At 39.1% G+C, this 7,172-nt stretch overlaps 1 pseudogene; it reads left to right on the forward strand.

Moving 5' to 3' along the window:
* The first annotated feature begins 574 nt into the window (after positions 1-574).
* LOC100354853 (large ribosomal subunit protein uL18-like) lies at positions 575-1,580 on the forward strand (annotated as a pseudogene).
* Positions 1,581-7,172: the final 5,592 nt, after the last annotated feature.

A 7,172-nucleotide genomic window follows, 5' to 3' on the forward strand; every position in this document is an offset into this window, starting at 1 on the left:
TCGTAATATTTACTATCTTATCCTTTACAGGAAAAATTTACTCATGCATGATGTAACTGAAAGAAACTAAATAAACTGAAAATATGTCATTGTAAAAATTACAATGAATAAGAAAGGAAGAATAAGAAAGAAAGTAATACTGTGCTCCTAAATCTGTATATGTGAAATACATGAAATTTGTTCTCATTATATATATAAATAATTAGAAAGAACCTTGGAGTTATAGTCAGGATGAACTTGTGGTCTGTACCACAACTACCTCTATAACCTTGCACAAGACACTTCATTGGTGAATATTCTACTTTTATGTATAAAGTGGATACAACTGTATACAAGTTTTCCCTCTTCATAGCTATTACCAAGATCAAATGCAATAATATATGGAAAAGTAAGATATACATTATTAGTTTTATCAGTAGTAAAACAATCACCCCTGAATTACCTACATGAGGGAAACAGATTATTTCTTAGAAGGCAATAAAAAAAAATTCATGTAACACTTTTTCCCCCCTGTATGCTGCTGGACCTGCAGGTCTGTGTTGAGCCACAGTAGCAGGTGTCGCTGTTCTGCAGGATGGGGTTTGTTAAAGTTGTTAAGAACAAGGCCTACTTTAAGAGATACCAAGTGAAGTTTAGAAGATGGTGAGAGGGTAAAACTGATTACTGTGCTCAGAAACGTTTGGTGATCCAGAATAAAAATAAGTACAACACACCCAAATATGGAATGATAGTTCGTGTAACTACCAGAGATATCATTTGTCAGATTGCTTATGCCTATTTAGAAGGGGATATGATAGCCTGTGTAGCTTATGCACACGAACTACCAAAGTATGATGTGAAAGTTGGCCTGACCAATTGTGCTGCAGCATATTGTACTGGCCTGCTGCTGGCTCACAGGCTTCTCAATAGGTTTGGCATGGACAAGATTTATGAAGGCCAAGTGGAGGTGACTGGAGATAAATACAATGTGGAGAGCATTGATGGTCAACCTGGTGCCTTCACCTGCTATTTGGAAGCAGGCCTTGCCAGAACTACTACTGGCAATAAAGTGTTTGGAGCCGTGAAGGGAGTTGTGGATGGAGACTTGTTCATCCCTCACAGTACCAAAGGGCTCCCTGGTTATGATTCTGAAAGCCAGGAGTTTAATGCAGAAGTACATCAGAAGCACATTATGCGGCAGAATGTTGCAGATAATATGCGTTACCTAATGGAAGAAGATGAAGGTGCTTACAAGAAACAATGCTCTCAGTACATAAAGAACAATGTGACTCCAGACATGATGGAGGAGATGTATAAGAAAGCCCACGCGGCTATACAAGAGAATCCAGTGTATGAGAAGTAGCCCTTAAGAGAGAAGTTAAGAAGAGGAGGAACTGTCCCAAAATGTCCCTTGCCCAGAAGAAAGATCAGGTAGCTTAAAAGAAAGCAAGCTTCCTCAGAGCTCAGGAGTGGGCTGCTGAGAGCTAAGCCAAACACTTTTCTATGAATATTTTTTCTGATAAAAACAATAAACTTATTGACCAAGAAAAAAAAGAAAGCATGTAACAACACTAAACACAACAATTGTTACAAAATGCTACTCTGAGGAATTTGCAACACAAGGCAACAAATATTGGGTGCTGATTTGTAGGGAGGAAACACAAATATTTCCTGAATAAATTGCCAAAGGAAATAATGAATACAAATAACAAACTCCACTCACATTTTGTCATTCAGATGCCTGTTGAGGTGAGTCTTTGCCCTTGATTTCTGGCTTTGTTGTTCATGGCAAGGGAGAGAAGCAAAGACTGAAACAGCAAGGATTATGCAATGTGAGCTCTGTATTATTTAGATTTGGAAACTTCTCAGCTTCTGAATTTTAAAAAGTATCTTGTATTTGTTAGTACATTTGATACATGCTTTAAAATTAAATTGCAAGTGGAATCGCTTGTGTATCAATTTACTTGAAGTAAGGAAATTATTTATCCATTATTTCATACATTCACCTAAAGTTGAAGATTCAGCATTTCCTAGAAAAGTTAAATATTATTTGTCCTTTCTTTTTCTTTTTTTTTTGAGTGATGAATATTTTTTAAATTTTATTTTAATTCTAATTAGTTTTTAGCAGATTAAATGTGCTTTGTTGATACAATTCTAAGAACATAATGATATTTTCTTCCTCCCTCTCCCTCCACCCTCTTTCTTGCTCCCTTTCTTTCTTTTTTGTTTTTTTTTGATAACATATTTTAAATTTACATTATTGTAAAAAGGCTTACTACTTTAGCACTTCACTGAATAAGAAGTTTAATAAGTAAAAAGCAAGAAAGATGCTACTTTAGCAGGAATGTAGACAATGGCTGTAAACAATAATTGAATGGAAAAATGACCATCATATCCATATATAATGAATTTTAAAGTAATCATAGATATTAAATATATAATAGTATAACATTCTTAACCATTGGTTTCACAAAGGTATAAAACAAGGTTTTCCAAAACAATATTTTCAGCAATACTGATATGTAGACATTTATTTGTTTTTTTTTTTCTTTTTGAAATTTTAACTCCCACATATAAGGGAGAACATGCAGTATTGTCTTTCTGTGTCCAGCTTGTTTCACTCAGCAAGATGTTGTCCTTTCTTTTTCCACATTTCAAATATTAGTAGAAAAATTGAACACAATCGTTTCTCTCTCTGATGAATTATAGAATCCCATATTCATTAAGATTCACTGAAATTAGTATTTATTGTTTCTAAGTTATTATTTATATCAGTAATATTTGGCTTGCAACCCAATAATTCTTTCAGTCAATTTCTTCTTCACATGTTAGATTAGGGGTACAAGGAGAGAGAAAGAGGCAATCTCTGTCAACTAAGAGAGTAATCAACTAGTTGACAAGAAACATGCAGATTCAAATTTTCTGAAACAACCTGTCACAACATGAGTTAGATAGTAACAATATTTTCTGTGTGATGAGATTAGACTGAATATTTTTGACCAACAATTTCTAGCTTACTATAGAAAGAATTCCACTAAAGTATATTGAAAAGAGATATACTGAGTCTGGATCCTGGATCTATTCTGAAAAATTTACTTATAAATAGATAATCATAAGTACCAAAGAATTAAAGAAAGGGTGGGAGAATCACTCTCCAGAAAATGACTAGTGTTGGGTCAGCACTGGAGGCACAGAACGAGAACCAATGGCTTCAGTGTTGAACAAGTGTCAATGATTTATTCTGTTCTCATATTACTCCACTCTTTACGTGAACTCTGGAGACTATGTAAGTCTGGCCTTGGTTTTATGTCTATCTCTTGACTAGTGGCAAGGCAGAGCACTTTGATCATTCATACACCCTCTCTAAAGCTGCAGCCAAAAGGGGACAGCTAGTTACCAAAGGAAGTCAGGATTCTCTTGACAAAATAAAGGGATATGGACCCTGGGAGGCCAAAGCAATTACAAATACAATCATATCTTCCTCTTCAGGTTGTTAAACATATTAGAGAAGTCTATATATTTTAAATATATTCACTTAAAAATAGTAGCTGAAGAGCAGCTCAATCAAGCCTCTTTTACTTGTAAAGACATAAAAAAAAAAAAAAAGAGACTGATTTTTCCCTTTAGCTTAAAGCATAGCTAAATTCTGTTGTTCAAAACAGAAACTGCCTCAATATTTCTAGGAAGGCACTGCTTATCATCAACCACGTTGTCCCCATTCCCAAAGACCTATAGTTTGTACAACTAGAACTTAGGAGAACCACACCACTTCTGCAAGAGTACAGCTTTTGAGAAACCCAGAGTACTGAATCCCCTACTGCTTACATGCTTCTGCACTCATTTACAGATAGGAAGCACCCCCAAACGCCTGGAAAGGAAAAAAGGGTTGTAGGAACCTGGGAAAGAATTCTGCAAGACAAAACTATTTATTATATATTGTTGAACTGGGAAGTTGAGTTCACATAAACAAGGTGTTGTAAGTGCAGATAGAAACAGCAAGAACACTTGCAGGCCTGTAAATTAGAAATTATACACTTCTCCATCAGTTTATAGTGTCAGAGAATCAGCCAGTGAGGATAGAAAAAGAAGTGAGAGTTATCACAAACTTGGATTGAGAAAACATTAGCCAGTCTGAACTCCAGATACAGGTCAAGAAAAGTGATATGACCAACACCAAAGAGAAAGCGAGTGAAATTCATACTACTCCATTTCTTTTGAATTTACTGGGTCTCGGAAGCTCCTCTCTTCTTAACACACAAATAAAAAGAGATCTGTTTCAAACCTAAAACTAGGTGACATTGTTTTTAGGATTAGTATGCTGGTGCATTAAAAGTACTTTCTGAGAAAGGCAGAGAAGATGTAGGGTACAAAGAGGAAACAGAGGCAGCATGTACCTCTGAAAATCTCTTGAAGGAACCCTAGGACATTTCAGAAAATTGTTTGCCATGCAGAGAAAATTCTGTATCTTAGAGAAGCCAGCATTCGTGCCTTTTAATGCTATCTGTCTTCTGACTCTGACCCCTCTGTTCAATCTTGCCATGGTTTCTCGGCTGGTACTTTAGGGCCCCTGCTTTACCCGTTTCCAGCCATTCTTACACCAGGCTCTGTGTAGGATTTTATTGGGTTGACTACAGGCACCCCTCAAGTGGTTCCATATGCCAACCCTGGCTTTACTACCCCTTTCCACTGATCCTTTACTCAGAGTTCCAAGTCTTTTCAGACTTTTAATCTGGCTTCCCGTGGCTTTCCCCCTTTGGCTTCTGGTGGCCTAATAGCCTTTCTTCCCCCTGTGGTTCTATTTCATAGCCCTGCTCAAAAGCAGATGCTCTGGCTCCTTCCACAATGAACACTGCCAGTTTCATGGCATTTTCTTGCTGCTTTTGGCTGTAACTCTCAACTTTCCAAGGCCCGATTGTAAGACACCATGTGGGACAGACTCAAGAGGAGGGATTTGGTGGGTGGGGGTAGGGGATAATGTGTAGAAGACGTGAAATGAGTCTGAATTTATTGTCAAGGCGTAAGTAGCATTTCTCTATCAGCATCGTTTTTTAGCACAAATCAGATGTCAATTGACTAACTGAACACTTTTCCTGTGGAATGGGAAGGATGTTTATCAGTGAAGTCTGTAACTTGAGTGCCTGTTTTTGGCAGATATTCTGTCTTTAATCTTTGCTTTTGTATGTCCTCTGTGTACCTCCCTGTAGAAAGGCAATCTGCCATCTCTGCGCACTTCACCTTTCAGTTGTTTCCCACTGCCTCTGCAATGCCCATGTTGTGTTCTTGATTTTCCATTTAAAATATGGACCAATTTGCTGTTAATCTAGGATACACTTTCATTATGCCCCTTTCCATGTCCTCTCTTCTTTGTACCCTCCTCATATAGGCAATTGATTCTTTCATAGAAGGCAATATGGGCTAGAGGGTGGGTCATTAGAAAATTAAAAAAAATACACATTAGATGTTCATGTCAAATTTGCAAAATGATGATAATGACCCACTGACTCTTCCCAGTGAAGCAAAATGGAGTGAATGGACATCACACACAATGGGGAGCATGAAGATGGCAAGTGGTGGTCTGACTTCATGCTGCCAGGTGTTCCCCTCTTCTGAGCTGCATCACTATACCAGTGGTTCTCAAGTAGGGACTATTTGCCTCTCAAAAGTTATTTGGCAGACTGGAGACATTCTGATCTGTTATAGCTGGAGGGAACATGTTACAGCATCTAGAGACAAGGAATACTGCTAAACACCCTACAATGGATAGGACAGTTCCCCATAACAGTTATCTGACCACAAATGTCAAAAGTGGCAGAGTTGACATATGCTCCATACCTCTGTTTCCACACAGCTGGGATTAGATGTGGGAGGTTTTAACCAGGAGACTCCTGCTGGTACCTTGAGGGACTTCTTCCCCACCTCTTGAAGCCTGAAAAGGAAAATTCTAAAAGGAATTCTAAAAGTCAATTCTGAAAAGGAAAAAAAGTATATTATGTAATTCTAGAGTGCTATGGTATATACCTGGATGTATTTTTGTATTATTTCCTGGAGAGTACAATGGTACCTCTTGGCTTCCCAGAGTCAAAAATGTCTCCCTCATTGGATTCCATCTCAGATCCAAACTGGAAGGTGCTGATTTGGATACTGCTTGAGTGTGTTCCCCAAAGTTTCAGGTGTTAGAAGCTTGATCCCCTATGCAATGGTATTGAGAGTCGGTGGATCTTTAAGAGATAGGGCTTGGCCGGCGCCGCGGCTCACTAAGCTAATCCTCCGCCTGCGGCACTAGCACACCGGGTTCTAGTCCTGGTCAGGGCACCGGATTCTGTCCCGGTTGCCCCTCTTCCAGGCCAGCTCTCTGCTGTGGCCCAGGAATGCAGTGGAGGATGGCCCAAGTGCTTGGGCTCTGCACCCGCATGGGAGACCAGAAGAAGCACCTGGCTCCTGGCATCGGATCAGCAGCACAGTGTGCCAGCCGCAGCGCGTTGGTTGCGGCGGCCATTGGAGGGTGAACCAATGGCAAAGGAAGACCTTTCTCTCTGTCTCTCTCTCTCTCTCACTGTCCACTCTGCCCGTGGGGGGGAGGGGAACAGATGAAACAGATGGGGCCTACAGGAAGATACTTATGTCTCGGCGGTGCCACCCTTATGTACTTCACACAGGACCAGGTTAGTTCTTGCGAGTGGATTGTTATAAAGCAGCGCCACCCAACAAATTTAGCCCCTTCTGCACATGGCTATTTTCCTTTCCACTTTGTGGTCATATTGTGTGATGCAACACTTGGGACCTTGACCAGACACCAGTGCCATATGTTGAACTTTTCAGGCACAAGAATTTGTGAACCAAGTGGACCTCTCTATAAAATACCCAAACTCAGGCATTTTGCTACAGTATTTTCTGGGCTAAAGACAGAAAGAAAAAAATGATATAGGGAAACATACCAGCACATCTTGTAAATATTGTGGGTTTGGTTCCAGACCACTGCAATAAAGCAAATATCACAATAAAGTGAGTCAGACAAATGTTTTGGTTTCTCGGTGCAATAAAATATCTATTAAGTGTGCAATAGCATTATATCTTAAAAAATGGGCATATTTTAATTTAAAAACACTGGTAAAACATGCTAAGGATCATCTGAGCTGTTGGAAAAATGGCACCAATAGATTTGCTAAGGGCAGGCAGCCACAACCTTCAATATG

This window comes from Oryctolagus cuniculus, chromosome 6 (assembly GCF_964237555.1).
Source record: "Oryctolagus cuniculus chromosome 6, mOryCun1.1, whole genome shotgun sequence".
NCBI lineage: Eukaryota > Metazoa > Chordata > Mammalia > Lagomorpha > Leporidae > Oryctolagus > Oryctolagus cuniculus.